Raw genomic sequence first — 18,387 nt, 5'->3', positions numbered from 1 at the left:
TAGGGATGCTGGAGAGGGAAGCGACCCAGTGCGTGAGGATGTACTGGGAGATGTGAGAAGGCATAAGAGTGTGTGCATGCAATAGGGTGAAAAACCGCGCTGGTGTGAATAGGTGGGGCTGACGTGTGCATTGAGAGCGTGGCTCTTTTTGAGTCCAGAGGTGTGTGGGTGAGCCAGCAAGCTGACCAGGGCACTCAGAGGAGCCCGGAATGCGGCTTGTAAAGGAGGCGCCTGGGGCTGGAGGAGAACCAGCCTCTCCTCTCGTGCCGCGGGAACCCAACCCTGCCCGGATTTTTCCTGATTCCTGATTCCTGGAGCCGCTGCTGGACGCGGGCAGGGTGAGCAGGGAGGAGAAGAGGGTCTCTGGGTCGCTGTTGCTGGGGGCTGCACAGTGGAGCCCGAAAAGGTCTCGAGTCCCTGTGTCAGGGTCAAGGCCTCGAGAGTCGCCTCGCAGGAGTCTCTTCTCGAAACTCCGTGGGTTCCTGTACAGCTGTAACTCGGGAAATGTTTCTCCTGGGTTGTGGGGTGGAATCGGAGAGGAGAGGATCAGATTGGGTGCCCTCCAATGGGGTGAGTTTTCCACTCTGTTTCCCCCTCGATCTCAGCAGCAGGGCCGCTCCCCCGCCAGGTGAGAGTCTAAGCAAGACCATGAGGATGCGCCTGAAGAAAACGCACCTTGCGAGGCCCGACAGGCGCCCCTAGTTGCCCCAAAGGCTCGCTTTCTTGGAGGACCCACAAACCCGATAGGCTGGCACGAGGGCGGACACGTAGGAGGACGCCTTCCTTAGGACGGTAGCAGCCCTGGCCATTGCCAGGGATAAATCCAGAACTACCAGCGGCCCGGCCCACCCGGAGTACCAGGTGCTTCCTCGCTCTCTGAGCAGCGCGCACCCGCTCGGACTCTGGCGGGCTGCAAGGAGAAATTCTGCGGCTCCGGGCGGCCGAGGCCTTCGCAGACCCAGCCGCGCACTCGATGCCAGGCCCGGCGCGACCGGCTTTCCGGGACAAGGGACCCGCGCGCTGCTCGAGATGATGCGAAGCTCTGGAGCCTGAGCACAGGGGAGCAAGGGGACCAAGGGACTGGGCAGCCTCATTCCTCTGGCCCTTGAACTAGCGGCTTGGGACGCGCCGCGGGAGATGAAGCTGTCCGCAATTCTGTAGCCATCCTGGCTCAGGGCACTTCACCTCTGCCGATCCAGGGCACTCAGGCCCGACTGGCCCATGCCTGGGACTCTGCAGTCTCCGGGCGGAGTGTAGCCTCGGTTGCCCCGGCCCGGGAGTCAGACCAGCCGCCTGAAGTCCTATAAAGGGAATGACGGGTCAGACAGGAAGGCAGGAGCAGCCGCGGGGGCGGGCCTTGCAGAGCTGCAGGCCCTCGACTCCCTGCCTTCAGGGCTTTTCCAAGGGTTTGTGTTGGCTGCCCAGCCAGGACCTCTCACTAGTTCAAAAGCTCATTGCTGGCAGAATTATCCGGGTAGCTTGCCCTGGGCCGTGGAGATGCAGCTCGATGGTGACTTCGTGGTCCCCAGAGTAACAGGTCATCCTTGCCATTTCGTGAACGCTTACTCCTCATCAGGCACTTTACACACCTGGTATCTGTTTAATTCTCACAGCGGCCACACAAAGAAGCTATTATTACTGGTACATGAAGCTGAGAAGTCACGTTCGGGAACTTGCCCAGAGTCAGACACGATTACAGCGGCGGGACCTGCATTTGAACCTGGTCCCTGTGAGTCTTCAGCGCACGTTTTCCCAGGGTACCGGCTGCAGGCGAGCGCGGTGCCCGGGAGTGGAGCGGCGCCTAGGCCCGGGGCCCCGGGTGGCAGGGGCGGGCGCAGATGACTCCCGCGGGGATCGGAGGCAGCACGAGGGCGATGCGAAACTCAGAACCAGCACTGGCTCCGGAGCGAGCGGCGGCAGCGGGGCTCAAAGCCTCAGTGACCCGCTGAAGTCGGGGGAGAGCGTTTATCTCCGCAACAATCAGCGTAATTACCCCGTTCCCTCATTTGCGCTCTACGGTGTAGTCGTGACGCACCGTCGGGTACCACGAAGCGGATTTCGCCCAGCGCGGGTTACTCAATAGTAAAGATAGAACCTTGGGACCCTTGGGACCCTGCTGCCGCCTCCGTCTTCGCCCTCCTGAGACTCCTCCGGCGCTGTCTCCTCCATTCTGCTCGGGAAGATGGGACTGATTCGGGGATCCTGAGGGCTGAGACCTGAGTCCTGGGTGGGACGCCCTCCTCTCGGTCCGCCCCACCCCCAGCCCCATCAGTCCTGTGCTGCGGACAGGGCTCTCTGTCTGGTGGGCAGTAAATAAAGCATCGTTCAATTAACACAGGTTTACTGCTGCGGTGTGAGGAGGTCGGAAAGGAAGGGCAGCCCAGACACTGTTCTGCAAAGACCAGAACACACGGGGCCCATCCCCGCCCCACTCCCTCCTCCCACCCCCAACACACACACTTCGGCCCCACCGGAAGCCCCCATTCCCTTCTCCACCCGCGGAGCTGTAGTTGGTACAAGCTCTCAGATTCCACCTGAGCTAGGTGATTCTGTCAGTTTCAAGACAGGGAGTATGAAATACCCTATTGTCCCGAGGCAGAGCCATTGGCGACCCTGGAAAGCCGCCCTGGGACACCTGAACTATTGAGGGAGGTCACCTGGTCCAAGGAGAAGGAAGAGAGGGAGTGGTCGGAGAGTGAAGCTAGGCTTAATTAAGGAGGCCAACCAGGAGGTGTGAATCACTCCTCCCTTCTCCTCCTGAGGGAAGAGCCAGACCCTGATGGGGTGGGGGAAGGGAGAGGGAGGGGATTAGAAACAGAAAGGGTGAAGCTGAATAGTTTCTAAAAGCAAAACAATATAGGTAATCCTAGTGTTTATATGGTACTCGGCAGGGTGTCAGTGGTTTCAAAAACTTCCTGTCATTTAATATTCACCATTGTATAGGGTAGGCAGGAAAGGAATTCTTCTCCCCAGTTGACAGGTGAGGATGGGAGCCTAAGGAAGGTGATCTATGTGACTTTCCTGAGGCCCGAGTTAGCGGAGGATCTTTCCTCTACACTCTGTTGTTGAGGTGACTTTTTAAAATTAATTAATTAATTAATTAGTTTATTTATTTAATTTCTTGTTTGTTTGTTTGTTTATGGCTGCGTTGGGTCTTCGTTGCTGCGCGCGGGCTTTCTCTAGTTGCCGCGAGCGGTGGCTACTCTTCGTTGCGGTGCGCGGGCTCCTAATTGCGGTGGCTTCTCTTGTTGCGGAGCACGGGCTCTAGGCGCTTGGGCTTCGGTAGCTGTGGCACGCGGGCTCAGTAGTTGTGGCTCACGGGCTCAGTAGTTGTGGCTCACGGGCTCTAGAGCGCAGGCTCAGTAGTTGTGGCGCACGGGCTTAGCTGCTCCTCGACATGTGGGATCTTCCCGGACCGGGGCTCAAACCCGTGTCCCCTGCACTGGCAGGTGGATTCTTAACCACTGCGCCACCAGGGAAGTCCCTTGAGGTGAATTAATTTTTTTTTTTTTTTTTTTTTTTTTTTGCGGTACATGGGCCTCTCAGTGTTGTGGCCTCTCCCGTTGTGGAGCACAGGCTCCGGACGCGCAGGCTCAGTGGACATGGCTCACGGGCCCAGCCGCTCCACGGCATGTGGGATCTTCCAGGATCGGGGCACGAACCCGCGTCCCCTGCATCGGCAGGCGGACTCTCAACCACTGCGCCACCAGGGAAGCCCGAGGTGAATTCTTGAGTTTGGGGAAAATAGCAGATACCAAACCAGCCCAAAGAGTAGAGATTGTTCCCTGGGTTTGGGGGGAGGCTGCAGAGAGATGGCAGCCATCGTGGAGCTCTGGATGCCACTATAGAGACTTAAAGTAAACGTACCTCAAAATCAGAACAACCCATCCCTGAAATCACTAAAAAGAATGCCTAATCACTGAAAGAAACGGGTCTCTTCTAACAGGCCACTTCCATACCTTCCCCAAGGGAAGTGGGCAGAGAAGAGAACTAGAACTGTGCTCTCTCACTGGGCTCAAGACCTGTCAGTTAAGGCCCCCAGAGAATGAGATGTGAGCCAGAGATTTCATCAGCAGGTGAATACTGAATTTTGTGGGTGGTCCCCAAAGGGCTGTAGGTGTTTTAGCTGGAGAAAATGGGAAGAGAGTCAAGAGTTCTGTTTACTCTGAAAGACTGGACACTGGTGTCTGTTCAGAGCTGTAGATGAAGTCAAGAGTCACTTTATCATTTACTTATTATTCTTTAAAGAACTAAGTTAAGCAATCACCCTAAAGGCTGATAAATATTAAGTAGGAATATTAAATAGACATGACTTCAGAGAAAGGATGAATGTCCAGAATGGCTGGAGCCAAGACACAATCTCAGGTGTTAGGCAGTGCCTCCCTCCCTAGAGACCAGGAACCAAGAGGGGGCAGGGAGGCACAAACAGGTAGTGCCACATCACCCCATGGCAGCTGGGCTGCGTTGGGCACCAAACTTGAGACCAGGAAAGAATGAAAATGTCACCATATCTAGTAGCTGTGGCAACAGAAGTCTTCCTCAGGCTCAAAGTCTACCCTACACAGGCCAACTTCCAAGCAGGTGGAGCTGAGGCAAAGAGCAGGAAAAGAGACTGTATTAGGTATGGCTGCAAACAAATAAATCCCAAAGCAAGAGCTTGTTTCTCATCCACATAACAGTCTAATGGGGTGTTTCTGGACAACAAGTGGTTTCCCATGGGGTGATTCAGGGACCAAGGCTTCCTTATCAGGTGGCTCCACCCTTAGAGTCCTTTGCATTTGGCCACCAGATGGGTAAGAAGCATGGAAGACAGGCATGGGAGGTGTGGGGTGGGGGACAGGTTTGGAGTGGTGCACATCACTTCCACTTGTATTCCATTGGAGGTAACTTAGTCATTTGACCAACCCAACTGCAAGGGAAACTGGGAAATTGAGGAAATCCCAGGGAAAGGATTTACTGATTCTGTATGGTTAGTCAATCCTCAGTGGTTTTAAAACAGAGAAATCTGTATTCTGTAAATTTTCCTTTTTCATTCATCTATATATCTATCTATATATTATTTTTTTACTATTATGACTTGAGTACTGTTTTTTGTTTTTTGTCTTGCTTATCTTGGTTTTTCTGTGGTGAGGAATACATGTGGAGATACCACTCCTACATTACAGACCACAAGTCAGTTCATGTCTCTGGGCCTCATTTCCTCATCTGTTGCATAATGTATTAATTAGGGTGAGGTTCAGCTGGAAGTGATGGACAAAAACCCAAATAAGAGTGGCTTAAGCATAATAGAAGATTATTTCTCTCACACATTAACATCTAGGTAGGCAATCTAAGATTGATGCGAAGCCAATCTCCTCCTACTTTGTTGTTGTCCCTAAAGAAACCTAGACATTGACTTACTAAACTAAGACTTTAAATCATCTATTTTAAATATGCTCACAGAGCTAAAGGAAACCATGTCTAAAGAACTAATGGAAAGCATGAGAACAATGTCTCACCAAACAGAGAATATCAATAAAGAAATCAGAAGAATAAAAAGGAACTAAATAGAAATTCTGGAGTTTAAAGTCACAATAACTGAAATGAAAAATTCACCAGAGGGACTCAACAACAGTTTTGAGCTGACAGAAGAAAGAATTAGCCAGTGAAATTACCCAGTCTGAGGAACAGAACAAAGAATGAAGAAAAATGAATAAAGTCTATGAGACCTGGGGGTCACCATCGAGCATACCAATATATGCATACTGGGAGTTCCAGAAGAAGAGAGAGAGAGAAAAGGGCAGGAAGAATATTTCAAGAAATAATGGCTAAAACTTCCCAAATTCGATGAGAAACATTAATTTACACATCCAAGAGGCTCAATAAACTTCATGTAGGATAAAGTCAAAGAGAGCCACAGTGAGACGTATTATAATCAAACTGTCAAAGGACAAAGAATCTTTTTTTAAATTGAAGTATAGTTGCTGTAGAATATTATACCTTACAGGTGTACAATACAGTGATTCACAATTTTTAAAGGTTATACTCCATTTATAGTTATTATAAAATATTGGCTATATTCCCTTTGCTGTACAATATATCCTTGTAGCTTATTTTATACCTAATAGTTTGTACTTTTTTAAAAAGATGTTTTGATGTGGACCATTTTTAAAGCCTTTATTGAGTTTGTTACAATATTGCTTCTCTTTTATGTTTTGGTTTTTTGGCCCCGAGGCATGTGGGATCTTAGCTCCCCGACCAGGGATCAAACCCGCACCCCTTGCATTGGAAGGCAAAGTCTTAACCACTGGACCACCAGGGAAGTCCCTAGTTTGTACTTCTTAATCACCTACCCCTATTTTGTCCTTCCCCTCTTCCCTCTCCCCACTGGTAACCACTAGTTTGTTCTCTGTATCTGTGAGTCTGCTTCATTTTTGTTATATTCACTAGTTTATTGTATCTTTTAGATTCCACATATAAATGATATCATACAGTATTTGTCTTTCTCTGTCTGACTTATTTCACTTAGCATAATGCCCTCCAAGTCCATCCATGTGGCTGAAAATGGCAAAATTTCATTCTTTTTTATGGCTGAGTAGTATTCCACTATATATATATATATATATATATATATATATATACCATATCTTCTGTATCTATTCATCTTTTGATGGACACTTAGGTTGCTTCCATATCTTGGCTATTGTAAATAATGCTGCTATGAATGCTGTGGTGCATGTGTCTTTTTGAATTTGTGGTTTTTTCAGGTATATACCCAGGAGTGGAATTGCTAGGTCATATGGTAGTTCTATTTTTAGTTTTTTGAGAAACCTGCATACTCTTTTCCATATTGGCTACACCAATTCACATTCCCACCAATAGTGTTCCTACTGGAATAGACACACACTCAGGATATGGATTTACCTTCCCTGCCAAAACCACCATCCATGGGCTTGTAGAATGCCTTAGTCACCATCACGGTATTGCACACAGCATTGTTTCTGATCAAGGAGCTCACTCCACAGCAAAAGAAATGCAGCAACAGATCCATGCTCATAAGATTCACTGGCCTTACCGTGTCCCCCACCATCCTGAAGAAGCTGGCTTGATAGAAAGGTGGAATGATCTTTTGAAGCTTAGTTACAGCACCAGCTGGGTGGCAATACCTTGCATGACTGGGGCAAGGTTCCCAGGAAAGCTGTATATGCTCCGAATCAGCATCCAGTATATGCTGCTATTTCTCCCATAGCCAGGATTCACAGGTCCAGGAATCAAGGAGTAGACGTGGGCACCACTCACTATTTCCCCTAGTGACCCACTAGGAAAGTTTCTGCTTTCTCTTCCCACATTATGCTCTGCTGGCCTAGAGGTCTTAGTTCCAGAAGGAGAAATGCTTCCACCAGGAGACACAACAGTGATTCCATTGAACTGGAAGTTAAGACGCCACCTTCCCATGCCTCTGAATCAGCAGGCAAAGACGGGAGTCACTGTGCTGGCTGTGGTGATTGGTCCTGACTACCAGGGGGAAACTGGACTCTTACTGCACTATGGAGGTAATGCAAAGTATGTCTGGGATACAGGAGATCCCTTAGGGCATCTCTTACTACTACCATGCCCCGTATTTAAGGTCAACGGAAAACTGCAACAACCCAGACCAGGCAGGACTACTAATGGCCCAGAGCCTTCAGGAATCACACCACCAGTTAAAGAACTATGACCAGCTGAGGTCCCTGCTGAAGGCAAAGGGAATACAGAATGGGTAATGGAAGAAGGCAATTATAAATACAAGCTACAACTATGTGACTGGTTACAGAAATGAGGACTGCAATTGTCAAGACTATTTCCTCCTTATTTTGTTATGATTGTATTTGTGTGTATATATGCATATATATTAAGCAAATATCTTTGGGTTTTTTTCCTCTTATTTCCTTCTCATGTAGCATAAGATGTATTGACTTTACATTATAGTATTTACATATTATTAATTTTACACCATAGTATTTAAGTTTATGGGATATCAAGGAGAAGAGTAAACATTGCTCAAGGACTTTTCCTCCTCTTCTGGGGAGGGGGTTAGTGTGTTTTCATTGTACTCAGGGTAGTTGTATCATGTTTGGAATTATAACCTGGTTATTGTCTTTATTTGCACATTAAGTATGGTTTAAGGAGATGTATATGCCAAGTTAACAAGAGGTGGACTTCTGATGGTTATTTTTATGTGAAGCTTGACTGGGCCACAAGATGGCCAGGTATCTGATTAAAATTTATTTCTGATGCAAATCAAAACCACAATAAATTATCATCTCATGCTTGTTAGAATGACTGTTATCAAAAAGGCAAGAAATGGGCTTCCCTGGTGGCGCAGTGGTTGAGAGTCCGCCTGCCGATGCAGGGGACGCAGGTTCGTGCCCCGGTCTGGGAAGATCCCACATGCCGTGGAGCGGCTGGGCCTGTGGGCCATGGCCACTGAGCCTGCGCGTCCGGGGCCTGTGCTCCGCAACGTGAGAGGCCACAACAGTGAGAGGCCCGCGTACCACAAAAAAAAAAAAAAAAAAAGGCAAGAAATAACAAGTGTTGGCAAGGAGGTGGAGAAAAGGGAACCCTCCTGCACTGTTGGTGGGAATGTAAATTGGTGCAGCCACTATGGAAGACAGCATGGAGGTTCCTCAAAGAATAAGAACTATCATATAATACAGCGATCCCACTTCTGAGTATTTATTCAAAGAAACCCCAAAACACTAATTTGAAACGATATATGCACCCCTATGTTTATCGCAGCATTATTTACAATACCGAGATACGGAAGCAACCTAGGTACCCATCAATGGGTGAATGAATGAAGAAGGTATGGTACATGTATACAATAGAATATTATTCAGCCATTAAAAAGATAAAATCTTGCCGTTTGCAACAACATGGATGGACTTTGAGGGTATTATGGTAAGTGAAATAAGTCAGATGGAGAAAGACAAATACCATATGATTTCACTCATATGTGGAATATAAAAAAAGCAAAAAAATAAAATAAATGAACAAGACAAAACAAATAAAAACTAACATGTAGATACAGAGAACAGAGTAGTGATTACCAGAGGGAACTAAATCTTTTTATGTGTGATAAGGCCTCCCTTGGTTCAGTTTCTCTAGAGAACCCTGAGAAATACACTTCCTGATGACTGTCAAAGGTGAGCTCAAGATAGACTGACTAGGTGACCCAAGGGTAAAAAAATGAGGAAAGAATTATTTTTCACACTCTTTAGTACTTTGTGTGTATGCCCGATAGGTTATTAGCTTCATTTTCTTTCTGGTAAGGGACTGTACCTTCCCACCTCAGCACAGTCTGCTATCGGCTCCCTTTATTTAGCTTCACACCTTTCTTAATGATAGAACCCACAATCTGTAGCTGGCCACATGCTGCCCAGAATAAAGACTACATTTTCTGGCCTCCCTTACAGCTAGATATACCACATAACTAAGTTTTGGCTAATGAATATTATTGGAAGTGTTGTATGAAATCTTCTGGAAGTGTTTTTCAAGGAAGAGGATCCCTTTCTTCTCCCTTCCTCCTTCTGGCTGACAGGAATGTAAATGTGATGGCTGGAGCTAGCACAGCCACCTTAGACCATGAGGCAACATGCTAAAGTTGGTGGAGCAGTCAGACAAAAGGAGCCTGAATCTAATATGACTTTGGAGTAGATATTCTGGCTCTAGACCTCCTACTTCAGACTTCATTAATATAAAAGAGAAATAAACCCCTATTTTATTTAAGCTACTAATCTCTTGGGTTTCTGACACATGTATCAATAGTCATATCTAATTCTAACTAACAACTACCTTTCCAAATTCAAAGAGTATAATCTTCCTTCCTGGAACCTTATGGTCCTTTTACATCTGTAATTTGCTTTTATTCTTTCAATATTTCTCTGAGGTGTTGTATTGTCTGACCATGCCTATTTCACAAAGGTACGGAAAACTTGCATGACTCCATTCAAAGTATTGCAATGAAGTAAGGCAATGAAGTGGCTTAACTGAGAAGTTGTAACTCCTAGTTCTCCAGTGCATGCTGTCCCCACAGAGGGTATTGTGAAAACATAAGTTCAGCATAGCCTGGCCACCTAAGTGAAGAAACTTTTCAGCTACTCCTATCCCTAGATGAATTTGTCTGGACTCAGGAGTCTACTGGATATGTTCCCACTTTTATTTCAGGCTTTTCTCAGGCTGGCACTCTCCGTAAGAGTTCAGGAACTGACAAAGAGATTAAAAAATACACAAATGTTCCTTAATAGCAATTGTGGGGGCGGGGGTTGAGCTATTGGAAAACAGAGAACGTTGACCTTATCCCCTTCCTGGACTGTAGGATCAATACCAAAACTATTTACCTCATTTTTATAAATGATCTGGAGGATCATGGTGAAATCTCTAGGTTTGCATGTGACAGTGTGCTCTCCTAGAGAGTGAAGGATTCAGAGGTTGAAAGCAAATTCAGGAACATCTCATAAAGGCACATGAGTGGGCAGACCAGTGACAGGTAAACTGAGGCGAGCTAACAGACTAAGGGTGGATAATAACCTAAATTTGTGGGCTAGGGAGCTGAAGGTGAAGGCACAGGGATTATTGTTAACTACTCTCCAAAGACGTTAACCAATGAGCTGGTCTAGTTGAGAAGGTCAATACAATTCAGTTGCACAACATTAATCAAGAGTCTCTGATGTGGGACTTCCCTGGGGGCACAGTGATTGGGAATCCGCTTGCTAATGCAGGGGACACAGGTTCGAGCCCTGGTCCAGGAAGATCCCACATGCCGTGGAGCAGCTAAGCCCGTGCACCACAACTACTGAGCCTGCGCTCTAGAACCCGCGAGCCACAACTACTGAGCCCGCATGCCACAACTACTGAAGCCCACACGCCTAGAGCCCATGCTCCACAACAAGAGAAACTTCCACAATGAGAAGCCTGCGCACCACAACGAAGAGTAGCCCCCGCTCGCTGCAACTAGAGAAAGCCCGCATGCAGCAGCAAAGACCTAATGCAGCCAAATAGAAATAATTTTTTTTAAAAAAGAGTCTCTGATGTGCCAGGCATCATACCCAGTGCCAGTTTGCAAACACGTGCTAGATGTAGGACCTACCCTCATGGGGTGCATGCTCTAGCTCCAAATGTCACCATGAAGGGGGTTGGAAATGTTCTCCTTCCCTCTTTGTGGGACATTGTGTGCAAAATTGGTCACTGTGCCCAGAAGCCAAAACAGAGCTGGAGAAGGGCCAAGGAAGAGGTGGAGCAAGAGGGCAAGTATCTGCCATCAGGCACTGGTTGCAGAGGTGAGGGTTTCACTCTGACCCCAGATCATATTGTCACTTCCTCTGTGAAGACCTACAAGATGGTATCCCCCAGGTAAAACTGACCTACGCTTACTAGAGTGCCTCGCAGTATTGTGTAAACAATTCCATCATGTCACTTCACTCCAACTACTTTTTTTACGTATCTTCCCTTCCCTTCCAAAATGCTTGAATGCAAAGACCTTACATGTTTTTTGTATCTTTAGTATTTAGTATTTAGTATAGTATGTGCATGTAGTACATGTTTGATAAAAGCTTGCTAAATTAATGCAAAGATGGAAATATATTTCATTGGTCTAAAATTTATTGTTCACATGCTGCATCAGATAAAACATTTGCACATGTTCCATATGTGTATTTTAAATATATTGTATACTATATTCAGTACATTATAAAACATATAAAAATAATTTGAACTGAATGAGGTATAAAATTGTTTATAGCATTTTAAAAATCTTATTTTTTAACAGGACATCAATAACAATAGTAGATGAAAAATTCATATTTCAAATAGCCTTGATAAGTTTGATTGGTTTGTTTTTTTGGATTTTTTGGTCTGACCTTGTCTAACCTGATTAGGATATCATTGTTTTTACTCCATAACATGGCAGATGAAGTGTCATCAGATGAAGTGTCACTGAACAAGTGCCTGATTTGCCATTAGGATATATATTTTTAACAGAGTATTTTCAGAGCAGTTTTAGGTTCACAATAAAATTGAGCAGAAGGTACAGAAATTTCCCATATATTCTCTGCCCCCATAGACGCATAGCCTCCCTCAGTGACACATCATTGTCACCCAGAGTCCATAGTTCAGAGTTCACTTTTGACGTTGTACTTTGTATGAGTTTGGACAAATGTATAATGATATGTGTCCACCATTATAGTATTATACAGGGTAGTTTCACTGCCCTGAGAATCTTCTGTGCTCCGCCTATTCATCCTGTCTGCCTCCTCCAGTCCCTGGTAATCACTGATCTTTTCACTCTTGCTATAGTTTTGCCTTTTCCAGAATGTCACATAGCTGGAATCATGCAGTATATAGCCTCTTCAGATTGACTGTTTTCACTTAGTAATATACATTTCAGTTTACCCCATGTCTTTTCATGGCTTGATAGCACATTTCTTTTTAATGCTGTATAATATTGCATTGTCTGAATGTACCACAGTTTATTTACCCATTCACCCATTGAAGGACATCTTAGTTGCTTCCAAGTTTTGGAAATTATGAATTAAGCTGCTATAAACATCTGTGTGCAGGTTTCCATGTGAACATAAGTTTTCAGCTCCTTTGGGTAAATACCGAAGAGCACGGTTGTTGAATCAAATGGTAAGAATATGTCTAGTTTTGTGAGAAAGCACCAAACTGTCTTCCAAAGTGGCTGTACCATTTTGTGTTCCCATCAGTAAGAAATGACAGTTCCCGTTGTTCCACATCCTCATCAGTATTTGGTGTTGTCTATGTTGTGGATTTTGGACATTCTAACAGGTGTGTAGTGGTATCTCACTGGTGTTTCCTTTTTTTTCATTGTTCTGCTTGCATTAATTGTTTAGTTTTTCAACCTAAAGATTATTTGCAAAATCCTCTTGAGCTTCTTTGACCATCTGGACATGGGTAGCTTCCTTAAATCTAGATATGATCATCCTGGCAGTCAAGCACTTCTGTAATGCAAGACAAATGATTAAGGGCCCTGCTGACAAGCCTTTTGGGGAACATCAACTCTTCCGTCAGGGTATCTTGTATACAGCAGGTAACATGTCTCCACCTGAAACATGACCTAAAGGTGAGTACCAGCCTCAATTTATATATGAAATATTAGTAAAGCCCCATTTTAAATTGTATAGATAAAATTAAAATATGAATGAAAGTTCTGTTATTTTCTTGTCTCACCCCAAAGGATTATTTTGTGAATTGAAGAGAGAATAGTTTGAATAGAGAAGAAGGACTAGATGTAGTAAGTGTAGAACTAGAGGCAGATTTAGAAAATCTAATTTTGATTCAAAAAGTGTGGTGGTTTCAAAGCACGGTGGCAAAAACAATTTTTTTTTTGGTCACACCGCCTGGCTCGGGGGATCTTAGTTCCCCGACCAGGGATTGCACCCAGGCCTCTGGCAGTGGAAATGCAGAGTCCTAACCACTGGACCGCCAGGGAATTCCCAAAACACTGTGGTAAATCTGTTTATACCTCTTCCATCAAGAGGCAGAATTTGTCTCCCTTCCCCTAGAAGCTGGGCAGGCCTCTGACTACTTCAACCAATAGGATATGGTATAAGGGGCATCATGTGACTTCCAAGGGGTCATAAGAGGCCATGAAGCTTCCACCTTCATCACTGGAACCCTCACTTGCAGAGCTCTGAGCTTTGGTGTCAGGAACCCCGCTTCCCTGAGGCCACGTGGGCTCTGACAGGCCCAGCCCAGCCCAGTCTTCCAGCCAGATATACAAGAGAAGCTGCCCTGCACCCTGCAGACCAGCCCATCAGCCAACTAAATGCCACTGCAGGACCTCTGTCAATGCCACATGGAACAGAAGAATCAGCCAGGAACATGATCTCTGAATTCCTGACACACAAGGTCGTGAGATATAAGAACATGGTTGTCGGGGTTTTTTTAAGTTTTATTTTATATTGTAGTATAGTTGATTTACAATGTCACGTGAATTTTAGGTGTACAGCAAAGTGATTCAGTTATATGCTATACATATATATATATGCTTTTTCATATTCTTTTCCCATATAGGTTATTACAGAATATTACGTAGAGTTCCCTGTGCTATACAGTAGGTCCTTGTTGATTATCTATTTTATATATAGTAGTAAGTATATGTTAATCCCAAACTCCTAATTTATCCCTCCCACCACCTTTCCCCTTTGGTAACCATAAGTTTGTTTTCCTTCTTTTTTCTTTTGGTCGCGCTGTGTGTCTTGCAGGATCTTAGTTCCCTGACCAGGGAGTGAACCTGGGCCATGGCAGTGAAATCACCAAGTCTAACCACTGGACCGCCAGGGAATTCCCACCATAAGTTTGTTTTCTGTCTGTGAGTCTGTTAATGTTTTGTAAATAAGTTCATTTGTATCATTTTTTTAGATTCCACATATAAGTGATATCATACGATATTTGTCTTCCTCTGGCTTACTTCACATAGTATGATAATCTCTGGGTCCATCCATGTTGCTGCAAATGACATTATTTCATTCTTTTTGTGGCTGAGTAGTATTCCATTGTATATATATGTACCACATCTTCTTTATCCATTCATCTGTTGATGGACATTTAGGTTGCTTCCATGTCTCGGCTATTGTAAATAGTGCTGCAATGAACATTGGGATGCATGTATCTTTTTGAATTATGGTTTTCTCTGGATATATGTCCAGGAGTGGGATTGCTGGATCATATGGTAGTTCTATTTTTAGTTTTTTAAGGAACTTCCATACTGTTCTCCATAGTGGCTGTACCAGTTTACATTCCCACCAACAGTGTAGGAGGGTCAACATGATTGTTTTTTTAAGTCACTAAATTTGGGGGTAGCTGTTATGCAGCAGAGGATAACCAGACAATAAGTAAAGTGTTTCCCAAAAACCAGAGCTACCAAATGGTGGAACAGACCCCCTTGGGAGGGAGGGACTGTGGGCTGTAGAATCGCAAAACTCTCCTAGCCCAAGCTCTTCATCTCTCTGCCAAGGAAACAGGTAGATTTTGGAAGCTTTACATCTGGATGGCAGATCTCTCTACAAGGAGACTTGGGGGTGTTTGGGAGAAAACCCCAGAATTTTAGGTGATGGAGAGCATAGTTAGGACTTGCCCAAATTCTTCCTCAGGGCTCCAGGAGATCTAAGACAGTATTTCTGACAAGTTTGTTTATGAAGCTCAGATAAAGAATCAGCAATATTGCAGGTATTGGAAGGACAGTGGTATGGAGAAGGTTAGCTGGGGTTAGTTAGCTGTCCTAAGCACTTTCAAAGCCCCAAATACTGAGAAGGGGAGTCCCAGGTGGCGACTTAACATTCCTGGTTTGCAAACTCAGAGCTGCCTTCCCTGGTGATGGAGGCACCAAAGGTTAAGTTATGGTGCCACCTGCTGGAGAAATTTAGGCTTGATTCCTTTGGCATGCTGGTTCTGTTCCTCCCTGCACTTGCCCTAAAGCTCAGTCCCCCAGAGACCCAAGCCCTCCAGGGAAGCCACGTCCCAGCCAGGTGGGAAACCGCAGCCCTGCTTATCAATATGCCTTCAGCTTTGCAAAGCCTGTGCTCTTGGGGCTGTAGAATTGAAATGCTGTAAGCCTAACAGTCCTTCCCAGAGGAGACTGGGATAGGATGAACATGCCCATGTCCTTTTAAAAAGTAAGGTCAGGGCTTCCCTGGTGGCGCAGTGGTTGAGAGTCCGCCTGCCAATGCAGTGGACATGGGTTCGTGCCCCGGTTCAGGAAGATCCCACATGCCGCGGAGCGGCTGGGTCCATGAGCCATGGCCGTTGAGCCTGCACGTCCGGAGCCTGTGCTCCGCAACGGGAGAGGCCACAACAGTGAGAGGCCCGCGTACCGCAAAAAATAAATAAATAAGTAAATAAATAAAAAGTAAGGTCAGAGGAGAGTTGGGTCTCCTGAGGCTGCCCGGGGTGCAAATTGGCAGCTCTCCCTGCCAGCCCACCATGGTGAGGGTCCTCTTCTCAGAGTTTTCGGGAAGGATGCTGCTGTGGCTCTGAGGGAAGAGACATGGGCCGGTGAGAGATGGAGTGCCTTCACCAGCACGGAATCCAAAACCTGTACCAACACTGATCAATTTGCTATTGCCCCATTCTGTGTGGACCAGGTCTAAAAGGCTCTGTAATTACCCAGTAATGGCCAGCAGATGCGTTGAAAATGGCTCCCTCCTCTAGGGATCATTAGAAAGCTATTAAGGGTGTCTCCTCACACCAGTCAGAATAGCCATCATCAAAAATCTACAAACAGGGGCTTCCCTGGTGGTGCAGTGGTTGAGAGTCCGCCTGCCGATGCAGGGGACATGGGTTCGTGCCCTGGTCCGGGAAGATCCCACATGCCACGGAGCGGCTGGGCCCATGAGCCATGGCCGCCGAGCCTGTGCGTCCGGAGCCTGTACTCTGCAACGGGAGAGGCCACAGCAGTGAGAGGCCCGCGTACCACAAAAAAAAAAAAAAAAAAAAAAAAAATCTACAAACAAAAAATGCTAGAGAGGGTGTGGAGAAGAGGGAACACTCTTGCACTGTTGGTGGGAATGTAAATTGATACAGTCGCTATGGAGAACAGTATGGAGGTTCCTTAAAAAACTAAAAATAGAACTACCATATGACCCAGCAATCCCACTAGTGGGCATATACCCTGAGAAAACTATAATTCAAAAAGAGACATGTACCACAATGTTCATTGCAGCTCTGTTTACAATAGCCAGGACACGGAAGCAACCTAAGTGTCCATCGACAGATGAATGGATAAAGAAGATGTGGCACATATAGACAATGGAATATTACTCAGCCATAAAAATAAACGAAATTGAGTTATTTGTAGTGAGGTGGATGGACCTAGAGACTGCCATACAGAAGTAAGTCAGAAAGAGAAAAACAAATACCACATGCTAACACATATATATGGAATCTAAAAAAAAAAAAAAGTGGTTCTGAAGAACCTAGGGGCAGAACAAGAATAAACATGCAGACATAGAGAATGGACTTTGAGGGCATGGGGAGGGGGAAGGGTAAGCTGGGACGAAGTGAGAGAGTGCATGGGCATATATACACTACCAGATGTAAAATAGATAGCTAGTGGGAAGCAGCCGTATAGCACAGGGAGATCAGCTCGGTGCTTTGTGTCCAACTAGAAGGGTGGGATAGGGAGGGTGGGAGGGAGACGCAAGAAGGAGGAGATATGGGGACATATGTATACGTATAGCTGATTCACTTTGTTATACAGCAGAAACTAACACACCATTGTAAAGCAATTATACTCCAATAAAGATGTTAAAAAAATAAAATAAAATAAAAAGAAAGCTATTAAGGTTGTCTAATGATTTCCTAGTACTAATAAAGGTGCTAATAAGCCAAGCAAGTTTTCTCACTTTTATGGAGATAATTAAAAGGCCAATTATTTTGTATGTACATAAAGGAGCGAAACCTTAGCCTCTGTCCTTGTAGCTGTATTTTATTCCGCCCTTGTGACAGAAGCTGCTTTGTAGCGCTTTGTTATGCGTTAACAAGAATCTTGGGTTTTTAAATTCCACTCCACCAGTCCACCTTAGGTTAAGGGCTAGTGTGGAAGAAGCAGAGAGAGAAAGCAGAGGGCTATTGATCATGCGTAAGGGGCCGCTTTGGCCATGCTGTCCACTTCAGAAATTGTGTCCCACCTCGCTCTATGACAGGGGTTCTCAAACTTGAAAACACATCAGACACACCCGAAGGCTTGTTCAAACTCAGATTGATGAGTTTCTGATTCACTAAATTTTCAGGGGGTGGGGTTGGGGGGATTTACATTTCTAATAGGTTCCCAGGTGAAAAGCACTGCTGTAAAACAAGGGTTTCAAACTTGGAATCCACAGATACCCTCCCACCCTCCCTCCCCAGCAAGAGATTAATGGATAAGCTTCCAAAGGGTCCTTGACTTTGGGGAGAAAATGACATCTTTATCTTCACTAACTTCTAACTGAAATTTCACTTTTTCTTAAGTTATGAAAGCAGGCAAACAACCACAGTAGTATCAGCAGTGATAACAGATACTTTCAAATCCCATCACAGTGTAGCAAGTATCATCCGTGCATATCACTGCTTCAAAACTCCAATGGTTATTAGTCCTGACAGTAGATCTTATTACTTAATCCATTAATGGAGAAGCACATATATTACTATATCGCTACTTTAAAAAATATTTTGATCACTGTATTTCAGAATGATTGGTTTCCTTTTAGGTCCTCTGTATTTTCTTTTATGCATTTGAAAACGTTATTCAGGCTGCCCAGGGAGGAGGGGGGAAGGGAGGCGGGGCCTATAGCACCCAAAAAAAAGAGTAAAACCTTGTTATTAGGATGTGAAGTTCATTCTCAAAAAGAATTCAGAGCTTTCTTCCAGGGG

Source organism: Mesoplodon mirus (assembly GCF_964341445.2).
Source record: "Mesoplodon mirus genome assembly, chromosome: 14".
Classification (NCBI taxonomy): Eukaryota; Metazoa; Chordata; class Mammalia; order Artiodactyla; family Ziphiidae; genus Mesoplodon; species Mesoplodon mirus.
The sequence above is the reverse complement of the archived record's forward strand: the minus strand, read 5'-3'. Positions refer to the sequence as shown.